This window comes from Camelus dromedarius, chromosome 12 (assembly GCF_036321535.1).
Source record: "Camelus dromedarius isolate mCamDro1 chromosome 12, mCamDro1.pat, whole genome shotgun sequence".
NCBI lineage: Eukaryota > Metazoa > Chordata > Mammalia > Artiodactyla > Camelidae > Camelus > Camelus dromedarius.
The window spans coordinates 62,474,772-62,498,028 of NC_087447.1; the positions used below are offsets into that span (position 1 = coordinate 62,474,772).

A 23,257-nucleotide genomic window follows, 5' to 3' on the forward strand; every position below is an offset into this window, starting at 1 on the left:
TCTATGGTAGACAGTGCTATAACAAGACTGTGGCATTCCAGGTCAGTTGTTCTAAATATTTTAACTAATGGAATTTTATTGTATTTTCGCCCTGGGGACTTGAAGCAGTGGGTGGAACCATACAGGGCGAACTGATAAATAATAAATGTCATAATGCCCGTTAATCTATATCTGGAAGCAGCATTGCCCTTGCTCTTTCCAGGTTCTGACATTTACTTGTACACTTTGCCCCTGAGTAAGTTATGTAGCTGCATTTTCCATGCAGTCATTTTCTTTAAATTTCCAGAATCAGTAGCATATTTTTCTCACCACTTAACTCATAGGGAAGAATGTCCGTATGAGAGTTGAGGTCCAACTTGTTTTCTGTATTTTGCCATGAAAATTCAAGAAACCCAGCACTGCTATCTGCCACCCCTGCCCCTGCTTATTTCTGTCGACCCCCTTCCCAGCCTCAGCAAAGCACCTTTTTCTCATATGTGACCCTCACCCACCCGCTCAGTTTCCTAAGTGGTGTGGGCCCCTGTGACTGTCATTTAAAGGATCGATGGCTTTTCATTGGCTTTCCCAAAGATGTTTTGCATGGTGGGCGTCTATACAGTGTGATATACTATTAGGAGAACTGACAAGAGGCAACACCATTTTGCATGGTCTGAGGTCTGAGCAGGCTGCGAGGCAGAGCTGAGCCCAGTTCTAAGGATGACACAGGAATCCTTGCATTATGATTCCATCAGCGTTTAGCCCACGGCGTTTATTCAGCAAAATTCAGCAGCTAACACTGTGTGTGCCTTCTAGGGGCCAAGCACAGGCACTCGATAACAGTTTGCTAAATTTAAATTTAAAAAGCATTTGCAACTATTTATTATCATGTGTTAAGACAGTTGATTCCATTTCCCCATATCAAGAAGACATGACTGACAACTTTTAAATGCACTGTCCTGCATTGCTGTCCTGTGACCCTCACTGCATCAGGTGTGTTACAGCATAGGTCCATCCTCCCTGCAGCAGTTCAGGGACCCTGTTAGAGCCCAGCCCGGGAAGGACAGGTGCCTGGATGAGTGGTGCTGATGCCTGTGAGCGCAGGAGGATGGATGCTCAGCTTTCAGAGCCTGTAGCTTCAGAAACCATTTCAGATGCATGGAGGGTTCGGTGCATGCCCTCGCCCATGGGACCTTCCAGTTGGTCCTGACAGCTGCTCCCGTAATGCTCAGGAGGCAAAAAAGCCTGGAGTGATGGAAAGTGAAGAAGGGACTTGTGGTGCCCAGCTCTGCTCCTGGCCAGCTTTGCAGCTTGGGTAAATCTCAGACCATCTCCGAGCCTAAGAGTCCTCCTCCATGTTGCAGTGATAATACGCCGTGTGTGCCTACCTTCCCGATTATCATCAGGTTCCATTAAATAAGCACATCGTGTTCTTGGAAGCTCTCTCTAATGTCCCTCTCGATGCCTGGAGCAGAGGAGATACCTGGAGCATATTTGATGATGGTATGAATTCAAAGTACTACAGGGATAATCTTGGTCAAACCTCTTCAGATTCGAGCAGATGGGGTCTCATTCCCCTCCCACTCATTTGAGGGTAGAGCCAGTGCCTCACTTGCCTAATTGGGGAACCAGCCAACACTGGTTTGATGTCACCGTGCATCTCTCTGGCTCAACATCAAACCCACATTTCCCTGGGGATCAAGAATGGGCAGCTAGCTGTTGCAGGACATGATGTGTTTTTGCCATTGCTTCAAATGCTAGTTGATCTTGAACTTTGCATGCCTTGTCTGCAATCCTGGAGATCCTTCAACGTGTAATATTAAGCATGAGGCTCTATGGTTAGTGCAAGGCAAAGAAAAAAAATATATTTCCCTTTGTTTTGTCTTTAGCCCAGGGTTTATTGCTGCCAGAGACCTATTTATTAGCCTGCTTTCAAAAGCAGCTGTTCTCCGTCTTCTTTTTTCCTGCCATGATGCCTGCCTTGGATATTTGGGCACAGCTGAATTTTTGCAGTGCTTTGTAAAGTGAGTCCTGGGACATGGATTTCATATCTCTTTCAGAGATTAGAGAAATGGAAGCATAAATATTGAATCCACATATTAAAGAGAGGGTAGATAATTAAGCTCTTGTCTATTCCCCAGCAGCTTGTTGATGTGTTTTTATTTTCTAGTGAATGAGTGATGTTTTTCAAAGGGAGGTGCCATTTGGGAAATCAGATCTCTGCTGAAGCATAGCAGCGATCCCTGCACTGTCATGTTCTGCACGGGTCCGGCTCCAGCCCACAGGCAGGCGGCGGGGCTGGACTAATTACACAGCTGTCAGGATCACAAAAATGAATGGACGGGGAACGCTGCTTCCTTATCTGTGACGGTGTTTGTTGGTTTGGATTTCACTTTTTTAACGGTGGTCTTTTAGCAGGCAAGAGAGCATGCCTGTGAAATTGAAAACTCTCTGAAAGCAGTATTAGAAAGTATGCTGCGTGTACTCGGAGACCAGGGATACAGAGCGTGCTTGCTGCCAGTCCAAAGGCACCGTTGCTCGTCAGACAAACAGATGAAATATAGAATCATGCTGCAAGGCGGTGACCTTCACACTTGCAGAAACACACTCATTCACACGCACGACACACGCACCCAGTACCTCTACTTTCACTAGATGTGTCTTATGGACGTTGCGTCGCTAAAGTGTAATTATGTTGTAGGTAGATAGCAGAAGCTTTATGATACAGGATGTTTCTCTGTGAATAGGGGAGGGGGTGCCTCTCCTGATAAATCATCACCACTGCCCTACAGATATATTGTGAAGCCATCCAGAAACCAAACGTGAGATTCTTTTTGTTCTGAGCTGTAAGGACCAGGGAAATGTTGGAAGGGCAGTGCCAAGCCTCGCTGTATTGGAGCCTGTTTTTGTTAAAGAAAAAAAATCAGTAATACTGATCATGTCCTTATTTAAAGTTTTGGTGTTTTGTTTATCGTGGATTGCATTAATGTTGAGTTTTTAAGTGTTACTTTAGGATATTATATCTCTAGACTGTGGAGGTTTTAGGGGGGCACTCTCTTAAGTTTTGCACCTGGGCCAGGAACCTCACACGCCTTACCCTAGTCCTGGACCCTCGGAGAGTCCTTTGCATCCTTCTATAAGATCAGAGCACAGAGCTGTTCCTGAGATCACAGAGAGGCCCCTGTGCTGGCCCTGCTGCCTGGCAGTCTCTCCTCCCTCCCCGTGAGGCCTGGCTATGTGATAGTAACTCAATCAGACACAGTCCCCACATTTCGTGGAGTTAATGGTCTGGAAGTCATGACAGATAAAATCAGAGTAAACACATTTATAAAAATTAAAGTAAAAGCATTTATAATTTTTTTCTACAAAATGCAAAGTGCTGTTTTTAAAAAAAAACATGATGAAGTGACAAAGCCTGGGAGTTGTGATGATGGAGAACATTCCTTAGAGCAGAGTTAGAAACAGGCACACACGGAGGAGCTGGCGTTCAGATGGACACCTGATGAAAAGACAGTGAGGAGGGGTGGGGGCTCCAAGAGCAGGACACTGTATGATGAAGAGCCAACTAGGGGGAAAAGGGTGGCCTTTTCAGCAAATAAGTGACAAGTAGGGCAGGGGTGGAGTGAAGCAGGGGACATGCAAGAGAGGGGTCTGGGGTTGGAGGTGTGGGCCAGATGAGAGGCCTTTGAGGGTTAAGGCCAGTGGTCTAGGTAAGGGAGCACTGGAGTTTACAGGCCATCTCCGCTGAGAAACGCTCCCTCCCTCCCCTCCACCTCGGTGGGCCCACAGCTTCCTCAGCGTGGCACTTACCACAGTGTAGTGAGCGCTTGTTTAGGTATCGAATTCCCTTCTAGTCTGAAGACTCCCTAAGGACCAGGAATGTGGCTCGACTGTTCCAGGGTATTTCTTTTGTCAAGGGGCTCAGTCAACATGGTGACATGAACTAATCCTTCATGCCAGACATGCTGGGAGCCAGAGATCAACCTGGCTGAGAAAAGAACAGGGATGCCTTGACCTTGGGGGCCAAGGGGAGCAATCTGTCCACAGAAAGACCTGGGACTCAGGAAAGCTCTTTGCTGTCTCCACTGAGAGTCTCAGGACCAGAATCCCATACTCCAACTGCGTGAGTGTTTTTATATTGTGTATGTTTCCTTTCGTCCCTTCTCTTTCCTCTGGCTTACAAAGAAAATGTTCAGCTTTAAGAGTGTATCTGGGGGGCTCAGGCGGATTCACCTTCCTGCATTTAGAAATGGCAGGGAAGGCAAAGGCAGAACAGCGGACACCAGGGCGAAGAGTGAGCCCAGGGGAGCGTGGGGACCACGTGGGGAACTTCCACAGAGCACAGCCTCCCCCCTTGTTACTCTCTGAGAGAACTGAGGATGCTTTGTGCACGTTTTATCCAGAGTTACTCCTCTTTTCATGCTGGAGACTTAAAAAAATCTAAATTATTAATTAGCTTTCAAGTTTGAACATTTTGATGCAGTGACTGATTCTTCTTTGTTAATGCTTTTCGTTGAGAATTGTGTTTTAGAGCCAAGATGTGGAAACAACCTAATTGTCTGTGATGAGCAAAAAATAATGGATAAAGAAAGTGTAATATACATATGAATATTATTCCTGTATATAATATATATAGTATACTGGAATATTCTTCACCCATAAAAAAGAAGGAAATCCTGCCATTTACAACAACATGGATGAACCTTGAAAGCATTATGCGAAGTGAAATGAGTGAGACAGAGAAAGACTCGTTATTCTTACACAGGCTTTCTGGTACCCGTGTCTGTGCTGGAGTTTGTCAGTGACAGGACAGCAAAGGATAAATGTCTGGACTTTTAGAAGAACATGCATTTGAGCTGCCCTTCTCAACCCCTTCCTGTCTTTGAATGATTACCTAAATTCTCTGACCCTTTGTTTCCTAATTTATAAAATAGAGATAAGACTTTCTAGGCAGTTCATGAAAGCACGTGACTGTGATGACACAGTAAAGGTCGAATACTCAGCATATAGTAAGTGCTCAGTAATCGCAGCTGCTGGGCTCACGAATGTGTGCCACCCTCTGTGTTGGATGCTAGGGATATAAGAGAATGGTCACCTCCGTGTTTGCAGTCAGCAGTGTAAAGGATGACTGGTGCTTTCATTAAGAATAGCACCCAGTAGCTGGAAGGGCATTTAAAGACCACCTAGTCCCATCTGGCGGAGGGATGGTTAGCACTCCTTGGAAGTGATGGTAGTCTAAATGGCACACAGCCCTCATCAGTAGGTCTGACTCCGTATACATGCTATGGTCCTTGCATTTTGGTCCCTCTGGCTCTCTGCAGAGTAAGTCTCATCCTTGATGGAAGTTACCATCTTGAAATATCTGAAGGCACATGCCCCTGACTTTAATTTTCCAAGTCAACATCCCCACTACTTGAGTAGTTTCTCATATAGGATGATTTGAGGCTTTCCCTGTGCCTGCACTGGGCTCCCATTTGCTGGAATACCTTCAACCTTGAGGGAAGCTCAGAAAGCAGCTATCCTGGCATGAATGCCTCAACAAAAGTATATGTAAAGCCCTTTTAAAGGCCTATGTGGGAACTACTTCTCGTATGAAATAATATCATTATGTCTTATACTCATGGATTGACCAGTCATGCTGAGGCGGTTGGACTTGGTTATTGTGGGAGAACACCGAAAAGCTGACTAGGAAAAACAAGTGCTTCTAAAGATTTCTTAGACTATCCTGGGCCTTAACCTCAGGCTCCAGTTTCTGTTAAAGTGGTTTATTTGGAATGTTGAAATATCTGTAGCACATAAAGCTTGCCCGACTTGGCTCTGCTCATAACAAATAAAAATGCACTGGGACCTGTTTGAGAGGACGATGCCATTGAAACCCTGAGAGCTAATGAGAAGGCCAAAGCATACATTTGATAAGCTTTGTCATCTTTTTGTCTGCAGATCAGAGACCTTGCATTTTAATTTACTATACATAATGCCTTCTTAATGAGTTCCAGTGGATGGCCATTGAAACACTCTGGAGCAGCTGCAGACGTGATTATGGGCAGAGGGATAGGAGGGGAGCATTTATTTGATTTACGTGATATGCAGTTAGGGTAACTAATATTTGCAGCCAGGGTACAATAACAGCAAGGGAAAAAAAAAATCTTCAGTATTACTGTGGACAGGAGAAAGGTGCTAAATCAATTTATTTTTCCTGTACGTGTAAAAACTACTAATTGCAAGCTAATGGAATTGCCTTTTAAATGTCGAAAGTCTTGCTAGACTATGGCTTGCTTTATGCCAGAAAGTTCATATTAAGCCAATGCAATTATGAGAATTATTTTTAAAGTGAAAATTGAATTGAGGCTTCCTAGTACTGATTTTGGCTGTTACAAAGCACTGCCTTCAAAAATGAATTGCGGCTCGGCAGAAGAGAAGAGAAGAAGATACTGGAGATGATTCCTAACAGCAAAACACGAACAAAGTCACAGATGTCATTGCCGTGGTCACAGACACTAGTTACAGGGCCTTAGTGTTGATAAGTGTTGAAAAGCACTATTATGTATATCACCTCGTTCGATTCTGTTACCAGTTCTGTGCAGTAGGAGTTATTGTTCTCATCTTCCAGATGAGGAAACCGAGGCTTTAACAGCTTAATTAGTTTATCCGAGGTAGGAATGCTGAAACCGTAATTTGCACTCCGACGCTCTGACCCTCAGTTTCATTTTTAGGGATAAAGATACCTGTCCTTGGAATATTGTTATCTCAAAAAAATGTGTTATAAAAGTATTTATTAAATTATAGAGTGCTATCTATATGGGTAGACAGGATGATTATTACTGTTACCAATTATGCAGGTAAACCATAGGATGGGAACAGAAAATAGACAACAAGCAATCAAAAACCTAAAATAGAGGGGTGTACAGGCATACCTTGGCAATATCGCAAGTTCAGTTTCAGACCATCGCAATGAAGTGAATACCAAAATAAAGTGAATCCAAATTTTTTGGTTCCTCAGTGCATATAAAGTGTATGTTTACACTATACTGTTGTCTATTAAGTGTGCAATAGCACTATGTCTAAGCAATGTACAAACCTTAATTAAAAAATGCTTTATTGCTAAAAAATGCTAACCACCATCTGACAAAGAGGGTTGTCAATTTGTAAAAAATGCAATAAAGCAAAGTGCAATAAAGTAAGCTATGACTACATGTAAATAAGAAGAAAGTCATTTCTGAATATTGAGTTATTGGATTTTTACCTCTAGGTTCAAAATCTATCACTTCCGCACCCAGCATCTCTTACCTTGTCTCCGTCGTGCCTGTCCTGGCCAAGTTACCCCATCTGTGACTCCTTTCCTAATGTCTTTTGACATGTATAATAACTCTCTTCTTCTCTGTTGTGAACACACACTCAGAGACACTCGTGCACCTTGGGGACCTTTAGCTATTATCTTGCTTTTTCCATTAATCCTTCCCTTCTTTGGGTTAATGAGAAGAGTCATGATCCCAGCTTCAACTCCTACTCTACATAAAGAAGCAAACCCATGGTGACCTTGCTCAGCGTCCTCCATGCCCTTATCCCTTGGCCTACATCTCATTTAGTTAATCATGGCTGCGGATGTCCAGGGCTCGGTAGCAGTAGATTTGTTCCTTTTTGTTGGCCTGTCGCCCATTGTCCGTTCAGTCAGGCCCCGCCTGCATCATGTGCCCACAATGAACCTCACACTTGATGATGAATGCTGTCAAGGGCTGACCTTACTACAGTGCTCTCCAACCTGGAGGCAACTGCATCACCATTTTTGAACATCCAACCCTAGGGCTGCAGCATTAACTTCCTTCTTCTTCCATATTAAAAGAAAGAAAAAAAGAAATGTTCACACAGGTTTGTTGTCCCATATCCAAACCCTTGGGGCTGGGTGTGTTTCTGAATTCAGAATTCTGCAGAAATTTTGAAAGGCAATAGGAAAGGGGCATATCTGTAACATATACATGACATCCTCAGCAGGGTCTAGGGCAGTAGCCTGTAATCAAATACTTTACTATTTCAGCGGCAAAACACATGGAGATACACACTGGTGGGTTGAGTATAATAAGCCTTGTGTTGGGCCAGGTTGCATTTAATCATTAAATGGTGTTTGGTTAGATCAGGTTTTGCAGTTAAATGAGATTTCAGAGCTTTGGGGATTTTAGAATTGTGGATAGATCAGGGGTTTTAGCCCTGTACTAATAGAAGAATCACCATATAAAGTAACCCTCCGTGCTACGTTCCCTGTTACAGAAATTCCACTTTCTGTTCTTTTTTTTTTTTAATTAAAGTACAGTCAGTTACAATGTGTCAATTTCTGGTGTACAGCACAGTGTCCCAGTCACGCATATACATACATATATTCATTTTCATATTCGACTTTCTGTTCTTTAATTAGACAGCAATGCACATTTTCTTATAAGAAAATGCACCAGATTAGAATATGGTTGGCCTACCTGGGTGCTTTATAAACTTAATAGAAGCCTTGGAAAGTTCTTCTGCCACATATACCCTTTCTTACAGCATCTGTGATGCGCTGGCTGTCAGTATACTGGGAAGAGAGGTGTAGCATCATCTCCTCCTCCCCCCACCTCGCTTTTTCTCTCTGAGAAACTGAGGCAGGATCAGCACAAAGTCAAACAATGTTTGGAGTGCTTGGACAGTTTTAGAGGCTCTGTGCCAATCTTCATAAATTTTTTTTCCCTGATCATTTCTCTTACCTGGATATAAGGACATAGCCAAATCACCAAGGTGTCTTTTTATCCCAAAGTCATTTTCAAATGTATTCTGAGTTTTAAAGCTGAATAATAATTTCTCAGCATGGTCTCTCTGTCTATTAGGGTCAGAGCTTAATGAACCATAGGGCTGATCAAGGTCATTGTATATGTTAGTGATGATTAAAAGAGGCATGTGGGATCTTGACTGTTTCATTCAAAAACCCAAAATTGTTCCGGAACTCATAAATGAGCCCTGTTTAATGTTTATGAAGATAATTAGGGAAAGATTGCTTCAAAGTAATAACTGTTATAAAAATGAGACCTTTTAAAAACCCTGATTTATAAAGCACTTATTTGCTTTCAAGAATTTTGGGGGCTGATTTATAAGCCAATTCACCATCTGTCTCTTCCTGGCAAAACAAAGGAGAAATGGTTGGATACTATTTTAGGAGTGAGATTAAAATATTAATTGTATATTTTACATGAGCAAGAAACCAGCTAGTATTTGCCTTTGACTATGGGTATAAAGTTTACTTTTAAAAGATATAAAGTATCTTTTAAAGTGTTCTACCTTGTGATCATTTAAGATGAAAAATAAATATACTCTAAACAGAAAAAGTAAAGCTTGAAACCAAATGATGTTGCCAGTAAGCTTTTTAATCAAGGTTTTCAGTTTCATTTAGTTTAGATAGTGTAACAGTTAAGTATCTGAGGTATATTATCCAATGAGGCTCCAGTTCCATTTGCAGAAGAAACTACTGTATTCCTGGGATTCACATTGTCCCCTTTTTGAGTGCTTTCAACATGCCGCACATAGTCTTTATTTTCATTATTGCTAAAGGTCCACCAGCCATGTAAGGTTGATCCTGTGTTAATATCCCCATTCTTTATGATGAGGAAATTGAGCCTAAAGAGGTTGTGAAACATGCCCAGCGCTGCTCCTCCATCTGATTTTGAAGGTTGTGCTCCCTCTTCTTTTCCATGCTTGACCTTGATTCTTTCAAAATTCTGGATAATTATAAGCAAATGTTTTATAAGCTAAAGACAGTTATGCCAGTGGTTCAAACCATCAGACTTATGGTCAAGGTGTTTTTAAAATCAGTCTTCTCATTCTGAGTTGACGTTTTCTACCATCAGCTGCACAAAATGTACTTCTTATAACCCTCAGAATCCAGCTCTAGCTATATTTTCTGCTTAGATCTGGCTTGACTCTCCTTAAACTGTCCTCAGATATAAGCATAGACATGGAAACCATATGCCCACTCCATGACTGGGGTACAAATTGCCTTTCCCATCCCTTGTCTGTTTGTCTTAATTGTCTCATCTGTCTTACTTAGAGTGCAAATCCTGTGGGTAACACCGAGCCCTGCTGCACGTGGAACCCACAGAACTTCTTGGGTTATTATTTTCCATTAGGTGAGACAGCAGTGATCCAAGGGCGATCATTTTCTGTGGGTTTGGCTGAAATATCTTGTCTTGGGAACAGAAGTCGTGCATACACGTAAACCTGGTCTTGTTTGTACCTTTCAATGCTCTTTGCAATCTGGTGCTTTTCAAAATTCTGTCTCTTAGATTAAGTTTTCTCCTGGTAGCCCAATTCTGAAAGAGTCTCTCTGTTACATTTATATGCATAACTTAAAAAAAAAACTACTTTATATCCTTTATATAAATTTTTTTAAGTAAGAATAAAAGATTAAGAAAATATACTTATAATCCCATAAACTAGCAATGATTGCATGGTCATATTTTTCCTGGAGAATTTTTTCTGCTTTTCTTATTTAATATATTTTTAACATTCTTCAATACATTAAACATTCTTCTAAAAATGTCACTTTTAATGTCTGTATAGCAGTCTATTTTATGACTATGCCAATCCCTTTTTTTGTTGTTGAAGAATTTCATATTTTTATCGTTATTACTTAAGTATATTGCTTGTGGTTTTTGTTATACGAACAATGCTTTGATGAGCCTCTTTGAAGCCTAAGTCTGTTAACATGCTTTTATTACTTTCTTAGGTTTAATTCATTACATGTAGTTATTGGGTCAAAGGGTATGAGCACTTTTAAAGGCCTTAATATGTAGCAATAACTTGTTTTCTATAAAAATTTTAAACTAAGGATTAGTATCAACATGTAAAAAGAAATTCCACAAAAAAATAGTCCAAATGGAAAAATGGCCAAAGGTCTCAGCTAAGCATTTTACAGAACAGGAAGCCAAGTGGTCCGTCAACATGAAAAGATGCTCACTTTCACTGGTAATCAGGGAAACAAATTAAAATCGCAAGAAGCATTTCACACCTATCAGCTTGGCAAAAATTAAATTTCATTCTAACCAAGTGATTTTTGAGGCTGTGAAGCAGTAGAAACTCATGCACTGCTGTGGAGGGTGTAAATTGTTTCGACAACTTTGGAGAACAATTCGACAACATCTAGTAGAGGAGTTGAAAATGCACTGACGCTAATCAGTAGTGGGGGAGACTCCCCTAAAAGTGCATGGAAGCTTATTAGAGTGTTGCTTCTAATACCAAGAAAGTGGGAACATCTAAAATGTCCGTTTCTGGAAGAACAGATCAGCGTGGTGCCATGTCTTCATGCAGGTGAATCCTGCATAGATGTGAAATGAATAAGGCACAGATACATTTATCAGCACAGATAAACATCAGGAAATACATTCTTGAAAGAAAAGAGAGGATTCAAAAAAGGCAGCTTTTTGTATTTTACGTATATTATTTAAATAAAGTTAAACAAAATATTGTTCTATATTTAACATTTTAAAACAAATTTGTTTAAATATGTTTAAATTTAAATGTTTTGAAGCATGTTTTAAAACACATTTAAATTTAAGTATGTTTAAACAAAACATTATTATTTTTGGAGATATTCACATGGAGAAAATATATTAAAAAGCACATGTGGAAATGAAAAATTCATGGTAGTGATGTATGAAGGGAAATGGAGTGAGGTTTTAATTGTATCTGTGGAGTTTTAGCTCTTAAGCTAAATAAGCAGTATATACTGAATATTATATTATTCCTCTATGCTTTTTAGTGTTCTGAAATATAAATGAACAATTTTTACTTCTTCCAGTACTATACGTGATTATCCATTTTCCCTCACCCCTTGCCAACACTGACCAACACTATTTCTGATGGCACTTTGGTAATCTGGTCTCTGCAGCTCAATTCTGAATGCTTTTTCTACCAGTCCTGACAGATCTGACCTGACTAGATTCCCACGCTGTCTAGTCTGTCTGGTGATAACCAACAAGCATTTGAAGATACTGGCAAGAGTCAAGGATATTTTCTAAGGCAGTGGGACAGATGTTTCTCTGTTAAAAAACTACCTGGCCCTTGTTGGATTCCCAAGTTGTTTCCAGCTAAGCTAATAATTCAAGTCAACACACGTTTTTGAGTGTCTCCCACGTGCAGCGTACAGTGATGTGAGCCTCCCTTGCAACAGAATTTTCTGCATAAGAACTGAGCTACCAACACTCTTTCAGAGTCTTCAGTATAAACGCAAGGTCACTGTCATGGCCTCCAGACTGCCTGCCACCCCCACTTTGCTTCCCCTTTTTCCAGTGGCCAGAGGGGTCTCTGTAAAGCTCTTATCCAGCCCTGCCCCTGCTGCAGTGAAACCCTTCCAGAGACGCTAGGTGATGTTCATCTCCTTAGCTTGACGTTGAAGGCCCTCGGTGATCTAAGCTCTGCCACTCGCCCACCTAGCTCCCGCTCTGCTCGCTGTGTCATAGCTCTTAGCTCCCGCTCTGCTCGCTGTGTCACGGTTCTTAGGAGGCTGTTCACTCTTCTGTTCACCAGTCTCTTCTGGTTTGTTCTTTCTGCATCTTTGACATTTTCTTCACCCTTTATCTGCTTGGTAAACCTCGCATATTTCACATATCCTTTAAGATTTAGCCAATAATGAAAAAGAATATGAGAAGGAATATATATATATATTATATATACATATAAATTAATACAACATTGTAAACTGACTATACTTCAATAAAAAAATTCTTTTTAATATTTACCTTAAATGGAACTTGCTGGGGAAAGTCTTCTGATCTCTGGTCTCTCCCAAGTGCTCCTGAGTCCCTGTGTATCCCAGCATCCGCACACTTTGGTCCTCACTTGTGACTCTCGGCGTGTGTATCTATCTCCCTAATTAGGTTTATAAGCTTCTTTGAGTCAGAGACTATGTTCTTCACGTTTGTACACGTAACTGGTGCAGTACTTACCATTGAGCAGGTACTTAGTAAATGTTTGTTAACTTAATTGGAATTAGCAATAATCTCAGTTGTGTGTGAGAGAGGAGACTGTTCAGGGAGCGGAGTGGAGAGAGAGAGCAGATCCGTCAGCCACCGTCTCACGTTTTCACCCCTTCTGTCTTTGGCATTTCATCTGTTCCACTGGGATCCTTTTTTAGTTGATTGCAACAATTTTGAAGTTTCATCCAATCACTTATACTGCTGGGGTTGTTACCTACTTTAACTTCACCTCCACGTTTAGTAAGCGCACCTTTGATTCCTTCATCTTAGTCATCAGTACAGACAGGAACAGACTGCATTTTAGGACTTACGCCTGTGATGAAAATGTGCTGAATCTCTCCAAGAGCTTGTGGGACATTGGCTTTCATTGGTTCTGCAGTGACAAACACTAACTCTTAAAACCGGGTGTCCCAGTAACCTGATCGTGTATTTTATGCCTCATTCAGGAGATAAGAGGACTTGGATCAGCAGGCCCTCTCACAGAGAAGACACCGTGTGAACATAGGGACTAGCAAGAAACTCAGTCCTGCAGTCCTAGCCCAGGATGACTCGGGTTCTTTGGGGGCCTTATGTATAGACAGACTATTAAAGAAATGACCTCCTTGGGCATCTATAGGACTTTTTGTATCTCGTGCTGTCACTTAGGGCTCTTGTCAAGACACTTCTGCATCCTTGTGATGCTGGCAATCACAAACACCTCATGGATATTTTGTCTTTAGGTGATGTTAACTCGAGCTGGAGAACATGACATTTGATTGTCAGGAGTTAAAGGAGTGGTTTTCTTTTCCTTTGGAATGAGAGATTCTCCTGGACCACTCCAGTCGTCTCCAGTAAACCCTGCACTGAGCTCACTCCTCTGGTTGCTCCCCACACGAGTGCAGTGTCACTCTGTATAACGGGGGCTCCTCGACCAGCTAATAGGCTATCACAATTTTTCTTCTGATGACGCGCAGTTGTGCCAGTGACACATTTCTTTAGCAGAAATTTATTGCCAGGAGGAGATAAAATATCTGTATCTCTCTAGATACACCAATATGTTCCCTAAAAAGAGCATACATAAAATTTAAAGAAAAATGTGGAATAGGTTAACTCTTACGACAGCCTTGAGCTACTACAGTCAAACTGAGAGTAGTGGGGCAGCCACAGGTTCTGTGTTAATGGGTCAGAACGCAGGTAGTGAATGTGTTCTGCTGGGAATACGGGGATGAAGGGATAAATGTCATCCCTGCCCTCTGGGTGCTCAGAATGTGGGTGACAGAGGTAAGAGGCCTTTGATAAGGGGTCAAGGGGTGGAGAGTGTCTTAGTGGGAAGGGGAGACATCAGACGCCCAGACTAGGGATGACTACGGTGAACAAGGGGCCCTGGGAAAGCCTTTGGAGACAGAAATCAGAAATGGAAATGAAAACCTGAAATTATCAGAAGTAAAGAGTAGGGTGTTTCTTTTGATGTAGATCATGCCAAGGCAGAGACTGATACCAGATTACTCCTGGGCAGGTGACAAAAGAGAGATAAGAAGTCTGAAAGGTGGGGAACATACTGGAGATGCTTAAAAAGGTGCTTTGCTGTCTTTATAAGCCTGTTGTTCCTTAGTGTTCTATGACAAGCAGTGCACGATGACCTGCACATGGAAGGCCTCGTGGGAACGTTGCCTTCTCAGATGTCCACTGGTCTTAAATAGTTTTCCGTTCCCCATACCCCACCTGGTATGAATAGCTGTGTTAGGTATGAATGGCTGTGTGGGTCTTGATGAAATGTTTTTTTAACGTGTGGATCTCGCCATTTTCATGGCATGGTCCTTGAATGTGGAGAGTGTGTCGCTCCTCTAGTTTCTGGGATACCACTCTTCCTTCATCCGCCTGTCTCTTTGGAGATTGAGGGATTGTCTGCATCTTTTTTTTTTTTTTTTTTTTAAATCCTTGTGCTGTTTTCCGTGACCTCTCCCAAGCAGTGTCGCTCATCTCTGAGCAGAGAACTCCATGTACCAGTAGCTCTCTGCTGGCTATTTTGTTCGGGCTGTCTATTTATTGTCTTTGGGTCACTGGTGAACAATGGACATAGACGTGCCCTGGGCTGCTGCTCTGGACTGTTATTCATTGTGGGGAGCCCTGGGTCAGGGGGCAGGGGAAACATTTCAGAAAGAACCCATATATACATGTGAAAAGCTGGCTCTGTGCCCCCCCCCCACAGAGACAAAGACTACAATTCTCACTCTTACCAGTGGAATTCTTCAGTTTCTAACTTTACAAAGTACTCAATTCTTTGTTAGTTTTTCAGTGATTATTCCTTGACCAGAGGAAGGCAGAACAAAGAAACAAACAGAAAAACCTCAACAGAATGAGAAATATGTAAGAGAATATTCCAAATTGTTAAAAATTTATCATTCATTCACTTCTTTATGTATATGCATTTGGATATTTTAAATCTATCCATTATGGACTAGAATAATCATAGTCATATAAAATTGAAATTTATTTTTAGGGAGTCATCACCATACAAATCTATATAAAGAGGCTTTCTTGAGAGAGCAGGTCATAAAATCAAGTGAAAAGGAAGAAATTAAAGACCAAAGGTTAATGTGAGGCCAAGGAGGAAGGTTAAGTGATTTATGAGACAACTCAAGTGAGAGATCAGCTCCCTTTCAAGGCTCACATATCTAATGGAGGCACTGGGCTGGCCAGCAGTGAGGTAGTGAGCATGTGTGTACAAGTGCGGATGAGCACAGGGGTGTTGGGAGAGGAGCCCAGGACAGAGTGGGTGGGCAGGAAAGAGGTATCTACAAAACACAGAGAATATGACTGGAAGGCACATGTCAAGAGGGCAGCCTTTTGTTTAGCTTGGGCTTTGGCTAGATCACCGCCATCTTTTTGTTGAAGCCACCTGACCAGGTCAGCTCAGAGCAGTTGACCAAACGGCAATGTTGGAGTCACGTTGTCTCTCCTTTGGGCAATCCAGTTTCAAAACCATTGAGAGAAGCCATCTAAATACTTCTGGGTCATAAAAATCACCGCACAGTCTACTATCTCTTATTGTGGAGGCAGAAAGTGACTTTGGGATTTTATGGGCTTTATCAGCAGAGCAACATACACACCACACAGTCCATACACATCAGCACACGGGATGCACAAAATGAGGCAATAGCATGATCTTGCAGAAAGTGCGGAGGGGTTGATTCAGCAGCTCAACTGGAGCGGCGTGGAAGACATTGGATGGCACGGACTCTGTCAAAACACATTGAGTGGTCTGTGTGTTAGGTATTGAGTGAGCTCTGTGAGAATGAAAATCCCTGCCCTCCTGAAGCCCATAAGCTTTACAAAATAGGACACCCAGAGAATTTAGGGAGGGAGACACACAGATGGAGAAGGGTAACATGCATTTCCTAAAACGTGCCAGGTTAACGAGTATTCCACATTAAAGTGGAATCAAGTGGCACAGAAACTCATTAAATTTGTTCTATAAAATTGTAGGAAATTGCCCATATCAAGTATGTTTGCTATGACTTTCTTCTCTACTTGTTTATTTCTTCTACCACCTTGACCACCACCCAAGATGGCAGAAGAAATAAACGTTTTGTATAACCAGTTCTTTAATTCTGTTCAGACTGCCAGCATCCAAAAGCGGTAATGTAACATGTAAATTGTATCCTTTAATTGCATTGAAAACTTCTCCATATGCTGCCTTTTTTGTTTCTGAATACTTGACGGAAAGTTCATTGATGAACTTTATTAGTGAGTCCAAAGGGACCATAATTGGTCTTTCGTTTATTATTTTTAATTGAGACTGTCTGACAGCTTCATTTAAAATACTTTCCCACAGAAGAGAGTGGGGATTTCTATGGTAACATGAGACTGTTCTGTTTAGCAGATGACAATGGAGATTTCATTATTGGGGGTTTCTGGTGTGAACTGTTTTTGTCCATGGCCTCATACTCTATGTAGTTGGCAAATTCAGCATTCTAAAAATATAAACTGTCAGATTCCTACTTCAGGGAACTGAGTAAGTAGGTAAAAAATGAGATATGCAGCTCAACGCCTCAAATAAAATGGGCCTCTCCTCTCTTTTCTGGGTAATTCTTGTCCCTGTGGCTTGTAAGCACTTGTTCTTATTATAGGCAAGCCCTTACTTTAAGTGTTCCACCATGTTCTTTCCCAACCTTCTTTATTATCTCGCTGGAATCAATTGTGCTCTCATCCCTTATATCTCCATCTCCTCTAGCACATAATTTGTGTGAGAGTACTTACTTATTCTACTGTCCATGTTTGGGCTTGGCTGTGAGCTTCTCGAAGGCCAAAACTGTGTTACTCTGTGCTTTGTAGCCCTTAAACTTAACACAGCTGGTGCCTGACTCCGGAGCAGGTGCCCAGCCAGTGTATAGGGTTGAATCTGTTCAAGGTTCACTGAATTTTTCTCTGTCCGTATTAGAACGTGAGATCAGCTAGACAGCTCTGGGTATGCAAGTCATAATCAGCCTTGACCTTGGTTAACATACAAGAGCGTGCTCTGGGAGGTCTGTCAAAGTGGCAGCATGGCATGGGTCTGGGAAACCAGGTGGCTCATTAACAGTCAGTAACACTGTCCCTGGTAATAGCCTTCGGAGTAGAAGCCAGCAGTCCTTGTACGCTGAGTAGGCTAGGAAGGTGCGTTACTTTTCTGAAGTGTTCTTAGGGGAAAAATTACAGTGCAGGAAAGTTATTTAAGGCAGCCAGCTATTGGTTAAGCACTGGCTATGTGAGGCCAGACAAACATTTTCAAAATAAAGTGCTTTCCTAGGCCTGGAAAACACTAGTTTCAGTATTCAAGACATTTATTTCACAGAGAACATCTTGAGCTGGTAACGGAATTCATCACCTTGGCGTGCTCTCAACCAGCTTTACTCTTGACCCTAGATCTCTGCAGATAACGTCATTTTCCTAGTCCCCCCGACCCGACATTCTGGAAGCCATCTTTTCTTCTTTAAAAATGCCTTCCTGGACTTCCTTATTGAGTCAGATGCCAAATTTAGGTTTAACTTCAGCTCGATGCTTGGTGTCTATCTTTTTCTTCCAATTTTACTATCATTGTCCTTCAGTTCATTTAGTGAATCCCTCTGATTCCCTCCACCACGAAGCCCAGCCTCCTTGCTTGGGAGGTAGCTTGTCAATCTGGAACTTTTCTTTATACTAGCAGACCTGGATTTCACTCCAGCGTCGTCACTGGCTAGTGATGTAACTTTGGGCTGGTCATTTCTGAGCCTCTATTTCTTCATCTTATAAGCGAAATGATGAGTCCAGATGACTTCCACAGCTTCTTCCACCAAGAAGACAATTTGATTTGTGTAGAACTCTCTGAAAGACTGAGAATTTTTCATGATAATCTGTTACCTATAACAATTGGGAGAATTGATTTCTTATAGACTTTTCTGGATGTGCCAAATCCATTTTCATTGTTAAAAAAAACAAAGTCATCTCTTAATGCTGAAAATTCTCCTCTTACTGTGTGGGTGGTTGACATGGCTGCGCTAGCAGGAACCAGCTCTTTGGCAGGGAAGGGTGGAAAGGCCTGTGCAATCTGACCCACGAGCCCAGACCAAGTCTCCCTACTCTTCAAGGCAGATAGCACGGCAGCTCTGAGGCTTGGGGAGGGGAGACAGGGTGGAGGAGGGTGTAAGTAGACCCTCCCCACAATTGAAGAGGGATATGAGAGTCACAGTAATTTTGTTCTTTTAATCATGTGTCGTGCTTACAACTTCTAAGTGTGTGTTCACCGTTGTATCACATTCTATTCATTTATTCCACCCACAAACATTTGCTTGAGCACTTACTGTGTGCTAGGCCTTCAGGAGACATACCTCCAATGAACAACTTCACTTGAGCTGTAGAAGGAATTCAAAGCGCTTTGGAAGCTCATCTAGAGGATGTCTTTAGCTTCCGTCGCTCGTGCACAGAGGACAGAGGCTGTGGTGCCATTTTGGAAGAAGCCAGCATGCCCAGAATGTGAGGGCGATGGGTGTAAAGGGTGACAGGTCATCTGTGGAGGGCCTTTCAGGCCTTTTGAAGGCTTTGCGATGTTGTCCACATATGTTAATGATTTTATGCCCTCAAACAACCTCCTGAGAGAAACAGAAAAGAGACTACAATTCCCATTTTATAGACTTTATAAATGACTGCAGTGCAGCGAAGACATTCCGGGTCTTGCCCAAGGTCCCACTTGTAATAGTCGTTCTATTCACTCATTTAGGAAATATTTATGAGTGTTTACAATGTGCCTCTGGGATAAGGCCTAAAATTAAGGCTTGGCATTATGTGCAGCCCTAAGCATCTGGTAAACTCAGAAAAGCCTTCAACGGCCTAAGGTCCTCTCCCGACTCTGCTCCTGCAGGTAAAGTCCCCTGGTCAAATCTCCCCCCTTATCAAAGGGACCGGGCCCAGGTCCTGCTTATGCTGGCCAGCTTGCAGAGGGATTCAGACAAGCCAATCACTTCATCCTGTGAGAAGCAGGGGCCACGCCACGGTCTTGGGATCACAGAGCCTGCCTCCTCCCACAGCCTCTGGAATGTTCGCTTTGTTCCCAAGTGCAACCCCTGTGTGGTCCTGCCTGGCACTGCCCTCCCCTGGCCTGCAAGCGTTTGGGACTAATAAACTGCAGTTGACCCTCTCCGTCCAGTGTTGAGTGTCCCATGTTCAGCCATCCCCATGACTATAGGATGGGACTCCTTCCCTTAATAACCGGGTGAATAGAAGGCCCTGAAAATAGTGCCAGAAACGCAAATTTCAAGTAAGGTTTAAGTTCAAAGAATTGATGTATTTTTGGAGTCAGCTGCCTCTGCATACTTGCATTATGAAGCAAACTAATACTAGAACTTTTACTATCAAATTAAGGAAAGCATTCACATCAAAGGGCTCCCTATGCCCAAATGAGTGTGTTTTTGGAATGCAACCCGCAGGGTGAAAGGCAAGAGAACAACCGACCTTGTGTTCTGTTTCCCTGGTGAGTTTCCACGAAACAGATGTTCTAGTTCCCTCGAAGATTATCAGCAAAAGGTACCTAATCCTCCAGATGTCCCCTTTCAGTAGCATTATACAGTGTATATGGATTTTCCTGGGAGATCAGAAGGGCTCCAAGATGGTGTAAATGGAAGCGGTGCCCGTTGTATTGTGACTACAAGTGAATGCTAATGCTTGGTTATAAGCACAAGGGGAGTCAACCAGTTGCTGGTTTTGACTTTACTAAACATACTTTGATTGAATGCTGCATAGACAAATAAATACATAAATACATAAGTCATGTGGCGTGAAATGATGACAAGGCTGTAAGGGAAGATGTTTAAGGGAGTCCCTGCAAACATGGGTTGTGTGAACAGTGAAGCTTAGGACGCGACTAAGCTGCTATGGTCCAGTCCCTTCTGTTCATTCATATAAGCGACAAGATGTTGTTGCAATCTTGGGAGTTTCTTCCCTGAAGAAGATGAGTAAGAGTGCTTCATTTATAAGAGACTGAACTGATGATCAGGAAGGAAGACTTGGATTGTCAGTGTGATCTTCGCTTCATTTTAGCACTTGTTGACTTGATGAGTATTCATTGCAAGGCAAATACTCAGTTATTCCAGGCAGTTAAACTGGAATTATGCCGTTTCCACCCCTTGCTCATCCAAATAAAAGTATCTGGACAATGGTGATATTCAAATGATACACAGTTTGAAAAATTACGTTTGTGTAGAATATTTACCTCTTTGTATTATCTGTTGAGATCCTGGTGATGTTTATTTTTTTACTGAAGTATAGTTGATTTACAATGTTGTGTTGATTTCTGCTGTACAGCATAGTGATTCAGTTTTATGTATATATTTATTCTTTTCACATTCTTTTTCATTATAGGTGATCATAAGCTATTAAATGTATTTCCCTATGCTGTACAGTAGGACCTTATTGTTTATCTATTTTTTATATAGTAGTTTGTACCTGCTAATCCCAAACTCCTAATTTATCCCTCCCCACTCTTTCCTCTTTGGTAACTGTAAGTTTGTTTTCTATGTCTGTGAGTCTGTGAATAAGTTCATTTGTGTCAGTTTTTTAGATTCCACACATAAGTTATATCATATGATACTGGTGATGTTTTTAGCTTTACATTATTGCTTCTGAACTCAAATCCAAAAGCTTTGGGGGAAAAAAAAACAATCAGGGCATAAGCTATGAGGTTAGAGGAAACATAAATTCAAGGGAATAGTGTATTACCTATTTTAGTGCATTTGTGCATTAATCTAGTTTATTTTTGTTTAGAAATTTTTTGAAGCATGTTTTTAACTGAAGGTGGATCTAGATTTGTTCAGTTAGTATTATTTAGGGAAAGCTACAGCATATTGTTGAATTGGTTCTGATAATTTCTAAGGATTTTAAGAAGCAAATTGACTAATGAAATTAGAATTAAGAGTCAACGTCTAAAATATAAGTGTTTGTTGCTTCAACTCTTGTCTTCTAAATTACTGCACCTTTTTATTTCTCTCCTTTGTGAGATTTCAGGAGAGGGGTGGCTTTAAGTTGCCAACTAGGGAATAGAAAAACACCAGCTATGTAATTCTAGTGCCCACTGGGGACATCTTGTAGCAAATGGACTATTGGGAATAAGACTATTAAGAAAAAGCTCAACCATCTCAAAATCCTTGGAAACAATAGTAAAAATTTATGACTAAAAAATGGACACTTTTTTTGTTAAAACACAGAAATATACAAAGTATAATTTAGGAAATTTAAATCTTTAATTTCACTCCACAGAGATAACCACTGTTAATAACTTGATGCTTGTACTTTTCAGATTTTTTAAAAATGAATCTTACTTAGAGAAGTGGGCTGATACTGTACATATTATTGAATTTGATCTCTTTTTTAAAAAAATTAATTATACATTTAGGCATCTGCCATGTCAGTGCACAGAGAGAGATCTCATTCGTTTTAATATAGTAAGGATGTACTACACCACAAGCCCTACTTCTGTTGGTGAACATTTGGATTATGCTCCATTTTTCATCATTTTCAACACTATTACTATGGGTAGTGTTTTCCACTTATGAGAGCATTTCCATGAATTAAAATTTTTACAGAGGGGATCATAGATTTAATCGTAACAGCGGTTGCCGTTGGTAACTTTGGGGTCCTTACCACATGCCAGGTCTTCTGCTGAGAATAGCAGTTTTAAAGAAACCAAAAAGCTCCCCCAGAATCACGACTTCAACCCTGTTCTTTCTGATTTTCCAGTCCATCACTGTCCTTCTGGCCCCCATCACTACTTTCCCGCATCCTTTGTACCTGACCCTTCCTCAGCTCCGTATCAGCCCGCATTGCTGAGACTGCCCTGGTAGAAAGCGTAGCCTCCCTAGATCTGAGAGAAGGACAGCGAGAATTCCCTTTAGGTTTCCTGGATTTATAATGCCTTTGCTGTCAGCCAGCAGATTCCAGCTGACCAGCAGTCTCAGAAGCAGTCACCAAGAGCAGCTGTCATCATAAATCAGGGGGAAAAAAAGAAAGAAAAATGACCGCATGTGCAATACAGAAAGAGTCATGGATGCTCTTTGGTGCTTTGAATTACTAGGGCACAGCCAGGTATTGGGGAGCAGCCAAAGAAGTGAACTGGGGGATGTTGGCATGTCATTCGGTAAAACTCATACTGCGAAAATAACCACCTGCCGGTGCTGATGTATTAGATAAGGTCCGTGAACTACAGTGCAGAAGTAACACAGTACTTGAATCATCTCTGGGCGTCGTGTGGGAGGAGTCCATTTTTCTGTAAATTTTCTGTATGTCCATCATAACTCTTATCTTAGTCTTTCCCCACTTACCCCACTAAACACTTCATCTTATTTTATCTTCTATTGTTATTTCCAAAGTCGTTTTCTAACATTTATTTATGGGGTTAGACTGTGAAACTGTTGTGTGGGTAGGAATCCTATCCCATTTCTCTTTTATCCTCACCTATATCTTCCTCTACCCTTTTTTTCTTCCTTTCTTGCATCCAGGTTTATTAAGCACATCTTCTATGTCGAGCACTGCCAAGCGTGTACCCTCAAGGTACCGTGGTGTGTGTGGAAGATACAGTCTCTTCTGTCACCAGGCTCATAATCTAACACACAGAGCTGGAAATCCTAGACTCTGGCAAAGTATCTCACACAGAGAAGGCACTCCATAAACACTTACTTATTACATTTATTTGTTAAATTCTTACAGATAAGGAAACTGATGTTGAAGATTGTTAACTGACTTGTCCGCCCATTCACAGAACTCAGGTTGTGATCACCTGTTGCCGTGATGTAACTCGTCTGCCCAGT

General features: G+C 41.6%; 1 protein-coding gene across 6 annotated transcripts in view; it reads left to right on the forward strand.

Moving 5' to 3' along the window:
• The window catches only part of FAT3 (FAT atypical cadherin 3), a 613,920-nt gene that overhangs the window by 219,216 nt on the left and 371,447 nt on the right, over nucleotides 1-23,257 (forward strand). The gene's annotated exons all lie outside the window — the stretch shown is intronic.